Source organism: Ursus americanus, chromosome 26, assembly GCF_024610735.1.
Source record: "Ursus americanus isolate L20-20 chromosome 26, mUrsAme1.1.p, whole genome shotgun sequence".
NCBI classification, from domain to species: Eukaryota; Metazoa; Chordata; class Mammalia; order Carnivora; family Ursidae; genus Ursus; species Ursus americanus.
Window position 1 is genome coordinate 14,970,449 of NC_142152.1, and position 14,059 is coordinate 14,984,507.

Genomic DNA, 14,059 nt, shown 5'->3' on the forward strand with positions numbered 1-14,059 from the left:
TGAAGGAGACAGAGAGGAAGAAATCAGCAGGAACACACAAAGCCTGGACCACATGGCATCGTGAAAGTCAAAGATATGAAGTTTCAAAGTGAGGGGGGTCAGCAGCATCGGACGTATCAGGAAAATAAGGCCTCACAGGATTCTTGCATGTGATCATTGAAAATTCACTAGTGTCTTTGCCTGTGGAATTCTAGTAGTGTGGCCAAGCTGTGAATTTAAGAGACACTAGGCAGTGAATAAAGGACAACAGTGAATATAGAAGGGATAGAAGGGAGGGGCGCCTGGGTGGCGCAGTCGTTAAGCGTCTGCCTTCGGCTCAGGGCGTGATCCCGGCGTTCTGGGATCGAGTCCCACATCAGGCTCCTCCACTAGGAGCCTGCTTCTTCCTCTCCCACTCCCCCTGCTTGTGTTCCCTCTCTCGCTGGCTGTCTCTGTCTAATAAATAAATAAATAAATAAATAAATATTAAAAAAAAAAAAAGAAGGGATAGAAGGAAAAAAATATATAAGGGCATTCCTAGAGGAGATCCAAAAGAGGAATTTTTTTTTTTTGAATAGGAGAAACTTGAGCTGTTTGCAGCCTGAAAGGAAGGATTCAGTTGAGAGGAAAGAATTGAAAAGGCAAGCAAGAGAAAAGTGAGAGATGGCACAGTTCTTGAGGAGACAGGACCATGTGGATTCAGGGACACAGGCTAAAGGGCGGGCTAATAAAAAGAGGAAAGAGGGGCACCTGGCTGGCTCGGTCAGTAGGGCACGTGACTCTTGATCTTGGGGGTGTGAGTGTAAGCCCTTTGTTGGATGGACAGAGTATTTAAAAATAAAATCTTAAAAAAAAAAACACAAACAGAGGAAAGGCCCTGGTGTTCTGAGCTGGGGGAGGGGTTCCGAGGATGGGCGTGGGTGCCATAAGTGAATGGGAAGGGGGTAAGGGAGTGGGTTGAAGCAATTACTGATGATCTTAGTCTTCTCAATAGGGAGGAGACCCCGATGGATGGACCGAAGGTGATGAATTGACCAGTCTTGCCATCCAGGACTCACTAGTGGCCATCGCACTGGGGATACTAGTCCCATATAATACCACCTTCTACAGAGAGAACAGAATTACTAAACGGGTTAATTCTTTAGGGATACTGAGATTCCTTAAAAAAAAAATTTTTTTTTAAATGGGGTATAACATACAGTAAAACACCTTCCCCAAGGGTGCTAATGTTCAGCATACAGCTCAGCTGGGTTCACCCCCATGAAACTATTACCCACACCAAGATCAACCATGTTCAGCACCTCAGGTTTCTCAAGCCCCTCCCCAGTCTTCACTCACAATCAACATAGGAAACCAATATTCTGACTTCCTACTGCCAATAATTGTTCTTATTTGTTTTTGAACTTTATATAAACGGAATCACACAGTATATACACTTGGTTTCTGGAATTTTCACTCAGTTTAATGTCTATGAGATTTGCTTCTGTTGCGGCTTGTCTCGGTAGTTAATTTGTCTTTTCTGTTTTCGCCGTGTGCTCTTTCGTCGTACGGGTATGTGCTGAGCGGCGCACCCACTCTCTTGTTCATGGGCACTTGCCTTGTTCCCAGTTTGGAGCCACTACGGATAAAGCTGCCAGGAACACTCTTTTTTTTTTTTTTTTTTTAAAGTAGGCTCCACACCCAGCATGGAGCCCAGGTCGGGGCTTCAACTCACAACCCCGAGATCAAGACCTGAGTTGAGATCGGGAGTCAGATGCTTAACTGACTGAGCCTCCCAGGCGTCCCTGCCGTGAGCACTTTTATGTGCATTTCGGTGAACATACGCATTCGTTTCTCTTGGGTAGATACCTAGGAATGGGATCATTCGGCCATAGGGTGGGTCTGTGTTTCCTTTTAGTAGATATTGCCAAACGCTTTTCAAATTGGCCGTTTAACAACTGACTCTCCAGCAGCAGGTGTGAGAAATCCAGTTGCTCCACAGCCTCCTACCACCAGATGTTGTCAGTTTTTTTCCCTAAATTTCAGCCATTACAGTGGGTGAGGAGTGGTCTCTTTTTATGGGTTTAATCTTGCCATAGTCTTACCAACCTTTTGAATAAAAACCTCCCATTCCCACTGCCACTCATTTTAATAGCAATTGATTCTTAATGTATTAGCTGCTTGAGGGGCACCTGACATGGGGCTTGAGATAAGGAACAATGACATGCATATGATATCAATTTCCCCAAATGTAATGTATTCGCTATTTAGGAAGCAACTACTCTATGCCCAGCACCGTGCTAGATAAAGATGCAAGAGTGGTCATGTCCCTCTTAGAATAGATAGTAGATGCTTAATAAATAGTCCATGAATGATTGTTTGGGGAAGCTCTTTGCACCCTCACGGGAGCTGTTTGGTTTGGGCTTGTTCTGGTGGGAAGCCGGAACATGTCCATTTCATATGACTTTTCTTTTTTTTTTTTTAAAGATTTTATTTTTATTTATGTGACAGAGAGACAGCCAGCGAGAGAGGGAACATAGCAGGGGAGTGGGAGAGGAAGAAGCAGGCTCCCAGCGGAGGAGCCCGATGTGGGGCTCGATCCCGGGTCGCCGGGATCATGCCCTGAGCCGAAGGCAGACGCTTAACGACTGCGCTACCCAGGAGCCCCTCATATGACTTTTCAATTAAAAATTTAAGAGAAAATAGCTCTTTAAAAACACAACAAAATCCCTGGAGTCATGTGGGCAGCCAAAATGGAGTGAGGCAAGGTCATGAAAGAAAATGGGAGGATTCATCTGGGAAGCGGTCCTGACTCCTTTCCTTCCAGAGGCTCATTCTCCGATGCCCCTTTTCCATTCATCCTTTGCATTTCTCTGGGTGCAGCTACAAAGGAACCAAGACTGTGGGCAGAGTTCTTGCCATTCTACAGGCCGGGGGGCAGGAAAGGGGGCCCAAGAAGTCTGCTCAAGTCAAGGCAGGGAAGACAGCATCGATGTCCCTTCAGGCCCCGGTCAGGCCTTTCCCTGGAGCTGCTCGAGGAAGGGAGAGGTCCTGACTCAGCAGCAGCAGGCCCTGAGACTAGCCCCATCCACCACCAGCCCTGCAGCCAGCTGTTTCTGCCCCAGTCCAGCCGGTACTGAGTCTCCCAGAAAGCCGTAGGTGCCTTGCTGGTGAAAGAACCTCGCTCTGGAGTAGCTAAGCCAGTTGCCTTAGAAAGAAGGAGGAATTCTCATGTCTATGAGTTCTGGGAGTACTGGTACCCACGCTGTGCCAGGCAGGATACTAGGAGACACACAGAAGAGCCCAATTCCTCCCAAACCTTCTAGTGCAGCTGGGGCCAAACAATGGGCTTCCTCCCCTAGCACTCGTCATCTAACAGGTACTTAACCGACAGGCACAGGCCGAGAGACTGGGAACAAACTGGCCTGCCACATGAGGTGACATCAAGAATGTGGAGTGCCAGCCCTGTGCCTGGCATGCAGCAGACCACTTAGATGCTCAGAAGTTCCTTTTTCTTTCCCTACTATGTGTCACTGGCCTTTTGAGTCCCCGTGGGGAAACATGGAAAAAGTAGGAGCGGCAAGATTCTGGAAATTAAAAGTACCATGGATCTCCCAGCCCAAAGAGCTGGGGATTTCCTTCTTCGTGTCCTGAATCTCTAACCCTCCCCCCTAATGGTAATAGGCTCCTTCTCGGCTCTTCCTAGGAGAACTAAGGGCACTGGGGATCTGTAGAAGGCTGAAAGGAGGGAGGGAAAATCACCATGGTTTCTTGGGTCTCTAGCTCAGTTGATCAGAGACCTTAGTTTGGTTGCCAGTCCCAGTTGCAATCTAATTCATGACCGCTTCTTCGCCTGAACTCCCATAGACACCCTTGATGACTGCGATAACCCCCTCTTCTTTATTGTGTTCCTTTGTCCTCATTTTCTTTCCTACTGTCCCTGTCTGGTCTCATCCCTCATCTTTCTCCCACACAGCCTAACACAGGGCCTGGAACACCGTAGGTGGTCCGGTTCAATCTTTGCTGAATGAAAAATGGCATTAGGCACATTCTATCTCTGTGCCTCAGTTTCTCTCATCAAGCTGTGGGAGGCCCTGGAAGGCTAGTCCTTTGACATAGTCCGTGTAAGCATTTCCTAGGTCTTCTGACCACCCAAGAAGCCAGTGCTGGAGACATTGACTTGGCCATCTTGCTCCCATGCCTCAGCCAGCAGCTCCCAGCCCTCACCAGGCCCATGTCTTCGCCACCAGTGAAAGGTTGTTTGCCTCTAGGCCCATTCCTGCCCCTCCCACCACAGGCTGCTCAGGGGAGGAGAGAACACAGTCAGTTTCCGTCTTGCAGGGTCTCTGGTAAGGGACTGGCCTGGAGCAGGCAGAAGTTTTTTTGGTTCCCAAGTTCTGCCCAGTTCTCCGGCCTTGGGTGTCAGGTGATGGAACTTCTGGCCTCTCTGGTGCCCTCTTTTTCATCTTTTTGCATATATCTCTACCCCAAATTCCAGGGGTCACATCCAAGCAGGGCCCTCCAAAATCTCCAGCTCAGACAGTTACCCTGAGGTCAGCTCCATGTGCAAGAGATAGTCATGCCTGATAGCTGCCCAACCTGAGTCCTCCTAGGAGGGCTGCGAGCTCTCCCGGCTATCTCCGTTTCCCGGCAAATACCAGAGCGAAACACCCAAATCACAGCTGGGAAATTCCTGGTGAGTAAGACACTCCCCTGCCCCGCTTCAGGAGCTGACAGGCAAACTGCAGGCCGGGGAATGAGTTGCAGGGGAGCCCAATTAACCTCAGCTTCCCCCTCTTAGCAGCTGGGTCCCACTGGTCTTCAGAAGCTCAAGCCCAGAGGCCTGCCCGGGGCACTTCCTAGAAGTGATAGAATATCTTGGGGTGGGGGTGGGGGTGGGCACCTGGCTGGCTCAGTCAGAGGACCATGCGACTCTTGATCTCCGGGTCATGAGTTTGAGCCCCATGTCACTGTAGAGATTATTTAAATAAACTGTTAAAGAAAAAAATAAAGATATCTTCTGGAGGACAGGCATCCTTATCTGTCTGGCAGGATAACTTCAGAGAAAGACCCTTGGGATCAGGGGACCTGTCCCTGCGTCGGTTTATTCACCTGCACCATAAAAGGGCTTGATGGTCCTTAAGCCCTGAGCCCTGTCCTAAGAAGATCCTTCTCAAGCTGCTTCTCTCGGCCAATGACAAGAGGGCTTGGGTCTTCTGAAACCGTGCTTCTCAATCTCAAATAATAAGCCGGGTCCTCTGTAAAGGATACAAATTCTCACAAAGTTACTTAATTTTTGTTTTAATGTTTCTCAAATGTTTACGAACATAAAACTCGGTACAAACTTCCTAAGCTTTTAGGTTTACAATTAAAATCAAAACAAGCTTACAAATTCCTGTCTACAAGAAACTGTAAAACCACTAAGACTCAACGTAGCCACGTTAATTTGAACGTGATTGTTGCTATTTGCTGAAATGAAGCTGCCGGGCCCAGCGTGACTGCCGCGCTGTGATCGAGCAGGTGGCCGCCGGCATCACCACGTGCCAGGCGATGACTCAGTTCTCCTACTACTTTCTCAGTCTGAACCACAGCATCAGGGCACCATTTAACCTTCGCTTGGTGGGAACACACTGTAATGCGTTAAGTTCCCCTCTGCTGGGTTCTCATTAGCACTCAACAATTAAAGGTTTGGGTTTTTTTTTTTTTTTAACTTCTTTTTAATCTTTTTGCCAAGAGGATCTTTCTCTCATGCTTCAATATCCTGGGGTGGGGGATGGGCAAAATAGGTGAAGGGGAGGAAGAGGTACATGCTTCCCGTTACAAAATGAATAAATCACAGGGATGAAAAGTCCAGCATAGGGAATATAGGCAGTAATACCGTAATAACTTCGTGTGGTGACAGATGGTAGCTCTGCTATCATGCTGAGTACAGAGTAACGTCTGAAATTGTCGAGCCGTTATGTTGTACACCTGAACCTAATATAATGCTATATGTAAACTATGCATCAGTTAAAATTTTTTTTTTAATTTTTGGGTGCCTTTCAGCCTCAGTCGGTAGAGCATACTACCCTTGATCTCAGGGTCAGGAGTTTGCGCCCCACGTTGGGGGTAGAGTTTACTTAGAAAAAAAATTTTTTTTTTAAGATTTTATTTATTTGACAGAGAGAACACAAGCAGGGGGAGCAGCAGAGGGAGAGGGAGAAGCAGGCTCTCCGCTGAGCAGAGAGCCCGACGCAGGGCTCCATCCCAGGACATCATGACCTGAGCCGAAGGCAGACACTTAACCTACTGAGCCACCAAGGCACCCCGAAAAAAAATTTTAATCTAAAAAAAGTTTCAGTGTCCTTATATATAAAAGAAGGAGTATCACCAGGGCGCCTAGGTGGCTCAGTCAATTAAGCCGACCCTTGATTTTGGCTCGGGTCATGACCTCAGGGCTGGAGCGATGGATCCCCACCTTGGGCTCCACGCTCAGCAGGGAGTCTGCTGGAGATTCTTCCCTCGTGCACCCCCCACCCCCACCCACGCAGAAGTTCTCTCTCAAATAAATAAATAAATCTTTAAAAAGAGAGAGAGAGAAGGAGGCTCACGTCGATTCTACCCACTTCACAGGATGACTGTGAACATTCATTCGTTCATCCTGTCATTATTTATTGAGTACCTACTATGTTCTAGACACACAGGGTATAGCAGTGACCAAAATGGACAAAAATCCCTGCCTTGTGGAGCTGACATTCCAGTGGGGAGACTGGTAATAAGATAAATTAGGAAAATAGTGTGATAGTATTAAGGAAAAAGACAAAGCAGGGAAGGGAACAGCGTATGGGCATCTGATAATGTGGGTTTTCCAACGTCACCAAGCAATTCCCTGACACCAGTGGGATGCCCGAAAATTTGCCTTCATTCCAACCCTGTCTACCCAGTGCTGGCATCAGGCCCCACTGGCTAGGTACCCACACCTGCAAGATTTCAGATGCTAATCCCAAGTCCAGGATGTCCCCTGTACTTTGGACGGACTGGCTATAGATCCCAGGTCCCCGCAGCCCCCTCCGTGGATTCGATTAATTTGCCAGAGAGGCTCAACAATCTCAGAGATGTGCTTTACTTACTAGATGAATGGTTTATTAGAAAAGGGTATTATTCAGGAACAGCCAGATGGAAGAGATGCCTATGGGGACAGGGTGCCATTCTCCTGGGTTCTCCACATGTTCACCAACCCAGAAGCTTGCCAAGCCCCATCCTTTTCTGGGTTTTTACGGAGGATTCATTGCACAGGCATGACTGATTAAATCACTGCCCACTAGCAATTGATCCAGCCTCTGATCCCTCTCTCTCCTAAAGGTCAGGGGGGTGGGACTGAAGGTTCTAACCCTCCATCACATGGTTGGCTCCCCTGGCAACCAGCGCCACTCAGCACTTTCCAAAAATCACCTCATTTACATAAACGCAGGTGTTGTTGAAAGGGGTTCAATAAGAGCACCTTGGTTGCTCTTATTCCATAGGAAATTTCAAGGGTTTTAGGAACTTGGTGCCAGAAATGGGCACAAAAACCAAATATTTATTTCTTATTATAAATCGCAATACCAGGGAACCTGGCTGGCTCAGTCCGAAGAGCACATTACTCTTGATCTCGGGGTGTGAGTTCAAGCCCCACACTGGGTGTAGAGATTACTTGCAAAACGAAACAAACAAACAAAAAAACACTTAAAAAATTACAATATCTCAGTGGAGTAGTAGAGGGAGGTTACATTTTTAACTGGCATATGTTCAGGGGAAGTTTCATTGAGTAGGTAACATCTAAGTCCTGAACGAGATGGAGGAAGCTAAAGCATTTGAGGAACAGCCCCCAGGAGGTCAGGTAGCTATTGTGGAATAACTCATAGCAGACACACAACACACACACACACACACACACACACACACACACACACACACACGAAAAGTACAATGCAAATGTGGGTGTAATAGACACCCATTGTTTCACTGCCCAGCAACCATTTCCCCTCCTGGCAACTGCACGGGTGACTTTCCTCTAGGGAGGCACCTCCCTTGCCCCAGGCCCCATCCTGCCCCAGGGTAGGGTGACCCCACCCCTAACCCCCCCTCCCAGGGCTGGGCAAATGATGGGCCTGGCCAATCAGAGCCCAACAATTGATTTAGGAATGGGCAGGGGACCCAACCAGAATCAACGACACACCCTTGGGAGAGAGACGCGTCTCTTCCCCTGGAGATCTTAGCTGTAAAGATGAGAGGAGCCTCGAGCTTTCAGGAGCCACCACACGGAACCTGAGAAAAGAGCCAATGCAGAGGAAGACAGATCTAGGGGCTGCAAAGAAATTGAATCCTGGAGACATATTTGGATTGTGATCCCCAGCATCAAGCGGTACCTACTTCAGGACGTCTCAGTCGATGTGCACCAATTAATTGCCTGTTTTGTTGCATAAGCTGAGGTGTTAGTTACCTATGGCTGCACAGTTACCACAAATGCGGAGACTGAAAAGAACATCTCTCATCTCACACTTTCTGTAGGTCAGGGATTCGGGAATGCGCTTAGCTGAGTGGTTCTGGCTCAGAGTCTCTCCGAGGATTTCAGTCTGGGTATTAGCAAGGACTCTGAAGGCCTGCTTGGGCCTGAAGGTCGTGCTTTCCCAGTGGCTGGCCGCGTGGCTGGCCGTGGGAGCCCTCAGCTCCTTGTCCCATGGGCTCTCCAGAGGCTGATTGCGTGTCCTCACAACATGGCAGCTGACGACCCCCGGGATGAGCTATCCAAGAGAGCAAGTGAGCAGTGCCTTTTGAGTTAGTCTCTGAAGTGCACGCTGTCACTCCCACTCACTCTGTTTGTTAGAAGTGAGTTAGGACCTTAGGCCTACACTCAAGGGGAGGGGAATCGGGCCTCGAAGGAAGGAAGGAAGATCAAAGAATTTGTGGACATATCTGAAAACCAGCACACCTGGTCTGATTTTGGTTTTCTGTCGTTTGCAACCAATAGAGTTCAGACAGTTACTGAGGAGTTTATCACCACTGTATTATTGCTGTTACAACATGGCTCCTGGCGAAACTACAAGCCAGCAGCCAATAAAGTGCTAGCAAAATATATCTTAAAAATGCCATTTTGATCCTGTCCTACCTAAGCTCAAAAACCTCCAATTGCCCTCGTTGTCCGAAAGTTCAGGTTTCTTTCCATCGGGCACCACAGCTTGTCCCCAGAGCCCTGTCCGCCCCTCTCCCACCAACTCCCTGCTTCAGACTCTTCAAGCTGCTTGCTCTTCTCTGAATATGCTGTGTGTCCGCATCTTCATGCCCTTGTCCAGGCCGTTCGGCCTAACTTCTGCCTGTAGAGCTCTGCTCAAAACCCAATTCAAATGTCACCTGTCCTGTGAAGGTTCTCCGACTTCGCCTCCAAACTGATGCTCCTACTTCGACGCCCCCTGAGCACCAGGCCCTTCGAATTTATCAGGTCCAAAGCACAGATCCATAAGCCTGACTTTATGGGCTCTTTATGTTATCCCAATGCACAGGTAAGAGGACTCGGGCCCCCCTGAAGAGGGTGAGGAGCTTGCTCGCTGTCCTCCGGCTGCTGAGCGGCAGAGCACTCCTTCCTCTGCTCGCAGACGCGGTGTCCCTGTGTAGTGCGCATGGTCGTTGATGGATCTGCCTCCCCTAGGAGACCAAGAGCTCCTTGGGGCCAGGCCCTCATCTTATACAGCCACCTTTCATGGAGCAGTCATGTGTGAGGCACAGGGGTTAATGTTGCCCATTTTCCAGATGAAAAAATCAAGGCTCAGAAGGATTAAAGGACCGAGGTCTGACTCCAGACTCCGTGCCCTCATCCCCCACATGGAACAGTGCAGGAACTGCAGTAAGTGCTCGATATGCATTTGCTGGAAGGCCTGACTGGAGGGAATGGGGGGGGAGGTCAGGCTCCCCAACCCCCACATCTCCAGCTGGAGGCTTCAAGGCTGCAGCTTACTCGCCTCTGGTGGGGCGGGGGAGCTGCAGACAGGTGGAGTGGAAATACCCCGGCCAGAAGCCAAGGGCCCCAGGGTCTGGTCTTGGCTCAGCGTCTATCCAAATGGGTGACCTTGGGCGGGTCTTTGCAGTGCCAGGTGGGATCTGAGATGCCTCCAGATGAAAGGGGCAGCCGAGACTCCTGGGGGTCTAGCCGCTGCTTGGGAGGCGGGAGCCCAGGGCCCCTCTTCTGCGGGCAAGCTGCGTGTTCCGGTGACCACCGCGGCCACTGCCCTGAACTGGGCGAATGCCTCCTCCCTGTCAGGACTTACCTTGAATGGGCTCAGGTTCAATTTCAGCCGCCATCCTCGCCTGGGACACAGAGGAGACGGACTCCATCTGGAGCTTCTCACAGGCCTCGCGGCCCGGCCAGCTGAAACGTGTCTGGATCGACAACAAACTTCATCAGCTCATTTCCGCCTCCATCGCTCACTAAATGGATTAGGCAACAGGAGCCCCAGGGTTGACCTTTGCGGCATCCATTGTCATGGCTGTTATTGCAGACAGAAATAATAGCCAGGATAATAATTCGTGCTTAATGGTCCTTTAACCAGAGGGCTGGAGGGCTCTGGGAACATTACTTCATGGCCCTCTTGGCATGCCCTTCACAAGCCTTTTCTTCAATCCCTCTTTCATGCTCCTGCCTTCTGGAAGGCCTTCCTCCACCTTCCCTGACTTCATTGTGCTACAGCTTATGACACCCCCTCCCAGGTTCCAGCCTTGAGGAGAGGCCTCCCAGAGAACACTGTCCAGGCCTCAAAGATCTTCTTGTCTCCCGCCTCCGTCCACCCGCCTGAGCCATCCCCTTCGCCAACCTGTTTCTCTGTATGCTCAGAAGAAAGGAGAATTGATGTGCTGAAGTGTTTTTGAATAGGGTTGGGAAAAAAACCTGGGCAAATATAGTCTTGTGGTTGGTATACGGCTTGCGGTTGTGGGTACCCCCTGTTCCTGGTTGGCCAGAGGCTAAGTTATCTGCAAGTACAAGCTGTTCTTGCAGAATTATTACCATAATGTGCATATCAATTTGGCTGTTGGGTGTTGCTATTGGTTTCTTTCCTCTCCTTTGTTCTTCCGTTCTTTCCTTTCTTTCTACCATCTAAAACTCAGAATAGGGGCGCCTGGGTGGCACAGCGGTTGGGCGTTTGCCTTCGGCTCAGGGCGTGATCCTGGAGTCCTGGGATTGAGCCCCACATCAGGCTCCTCTGCTGTGGGCCTGCTTCTTCCTCTCCCACTCCCCCTGCTTGTGTTCCCTCTCTCGCTGGCTGTCTCTCTCTGTCAAATAAATAAATAAAATCTTTAAAAAAAAAAAAAATAAATAAAACTCAGAATACATTTGCTGTAGCACAAAAATTACCCAGGCTGTGGCCAAGAAGAAGCTAATGTGCCACCTAGATTTTGGGAAGACACAGGGGGTCAAATGTATGGGCCTGCTGAACACCTTTTCCTGAGTTGTTTGGAAATAAATCCGCAGGCAGGAGGAGATTGTCTGAGTGAGAAAGGAATGTGTAAAGAGGTGGGGAAAGAAATGGAGACCAGGCACAGTCTCCAGGAAATATAGCCTGCTCTCCAAAACAATGATGTGGCTTGACAACCAAATGGAATCATGTGGGTCCTGAAATATTTCCAACTGTTTAAAAAGGAAGTGACTGCAGAACCAGGGAAGGCCAGCAAGTGTGTTTCAACTCCCCCAGGAATATGGGCTTGCTTCTGAAAGAAGCAGGGAAGAATCACAGATCCTAGATCCAGGCACAGCCTGGCCCAGCTGGGCAGAGAGATGGAGGTGGGGCTTCCAGCTAGACAAGGTGAGCTGGATGCCCGGATGGAGAGAGGAGAGGAGGAGGAGAGTGGGGCTGGAGTGAGTGGGATCCAGATGGTGCTGCTAGAGAGGGCAGGGCAGTGTAGACCTGTGGGGGTGGGGCTTTTCTCCACGTATAAAATGGGAATATTAGCAATATCTGTGAGGCAAGGTACCTTGGTCAGGGTCTCTGGAGAAACAGGACCCATAGGATGTACAGAGAGAGAAAGAGGTTTATTATAAGGAATTGTCTCACCTGATTATAGAGGCAGGCAAGTCCCAGCCTCCGCAGGGTACGCTGGTAAACTGGAGACTCGGGAGAGCCAGATGGTCAGTTCTAGTCTGAGTCTGAATGTCTGAGAAGCAGGAGAGCCGATACTGTAGTTCCAATGCTAAGGCCAACAGGCTCAGGACCCAGGAAAAGCCAGTGTTTCAGTTCAGCTCAAGCCCGAAGGCAGGAAAAAAGCTGACATCCCAGTTCAAAGGCCATCAGACAGAATGAATTCTCCCTTACTCAGCAGAGGGTCAGCCTTTTTGGCCTATGCACACCTTCAACTGATTGGTTGCGGCCCACCCACAGTAAGGAGAGCCATCAGCTTTACTCCATCTACTGATTTAAATGTTAATCTCCTCCAGAACCACCCAGCATAATGTCTGACCAAATACCTGGGCACTTGTGGCTCAGGCAAGCAGGCCCTAAAATTAACTATCACACAAAATCTCTGTGTCTGTGGAAGCCATTCATTGGTATTCATGTAAATCCATGGTTGGCATTTGAGTAACCACGACAACTGTGCCTTGCTCTTGGCCTGAAATTCCCTCCTGTCCTTTCTCAGAATGTCCTTGACTTAAGGGAAGGGAATGGGGATAGCCATGGAGGGGAAATGGAAGGGGAGGAGCGGCCAGATAGGGGTTTCTGTTAGGAGCAGAGAGCTCACAGAGAGGTGGGACCAGAGCATCTTGGGAGACTTTGGGATTAAGAAAAAAAGACCACTGGAGAGGCTGAAATAGAGGGGCTCTAGACAGAGGGACCAGGGAGGCAAGGCCTGGCTAGTGGGCAGACTCCCAGAGGAGCCGCGGTGGAGGCAACCCCAGCCCATCCCTGCCTTGGTTTCTTTAGGCCTGTTATTCCTATCAGGCTCAGGGCCAGGAGGCCAGCCCTCCTCATGTCCCCACCTAAAGGTTACGGGGACTGATGCTACACTCAATCCCTGTAAGGCTAGGTTCAATCTTATCAGAAGAAAGGCCCTCAGAATTCTGGAGGGGGTGTGGGGGGTGCCTGCCTGCCCTCCACCCTGGGAGGTAAGATCTCACTGGAAAGTGGGATTTCTTACCCTATTGCAATGGAGCTTACATCATGGTTCCAGAGGAACCCACTTCTAACAACCCAGTGTAATCAAGAGAACGTCCATAAACACGGGCCTCTCCTGGTTCTGGACCCAACCCGTGTCTCTAGGGCTACATCCTCGTGTGGGGGCTGAGCAGAGTCAGACCCCAGGAGCACCCGAGCATCGTCTGCACCCAGCTTCCCAGCTTTCCAGACAGCACCTCCCACACAGATGCCTTCCGAACGAGGGATCCAGCTTTGTTGGGGTGATAAGCACCGCCTTCAGAACGGGGCACGTGGCAGAGACTGTCCTCCCTCGTTGTCCCTGCTGGGACCCCAAGCTCAGGGAACCCTTGTGGGCCAAGGAGGGTGGGCAAGTCCAGAGGAAGCAAGGGGCAGCTGGGCGGTGGCTTGAAGCCCAGCTCTGGGGCATGGCTCCTGTGACGCTTGGGCCAGTAGTAACTGAGCCGCTCCGGGTCTAAATTCTCCTCTCTTAACAGTGGTTCTCAACCCCGTGTGACAGTCACTCTTTAGGGGCGCCTGGGTGGCACAGCGGTTAAGCGTCTGCCTTCGGCTCAGGGCGTGATCCCGGCTTTATGGGATCGAGCCCCACATCAGGCTCCTCCGCTGGGAGCCTGCTTCTTCCTCTCCCACTCCCCCTGCTTGTGTTCCCTCTCTCGCTGTCTCTATCTCTGTCGAATAAATAAAATCTTTAAAAAAAAAAAAAAGAAAGTCACTTGATAAACTTCAAAACACAGCTATGCTTTTATCCATCAGGCTGTCGGATAAAGCGGGACTCTCTGGACATTGCAGCTTAGAGACATCCCAGGTGATTCTAAGGTGCACGCTCATCTTTTCGAATTCGCTGCTTCGAAACCAGATCGCGGAGCTCGTCAGGATGGAGTGGGGTGTGGCAAGGGCCGGTGATGAGGCCAAGTCTGCAGCTCCAGGATTCAAACTGGAACCACAGG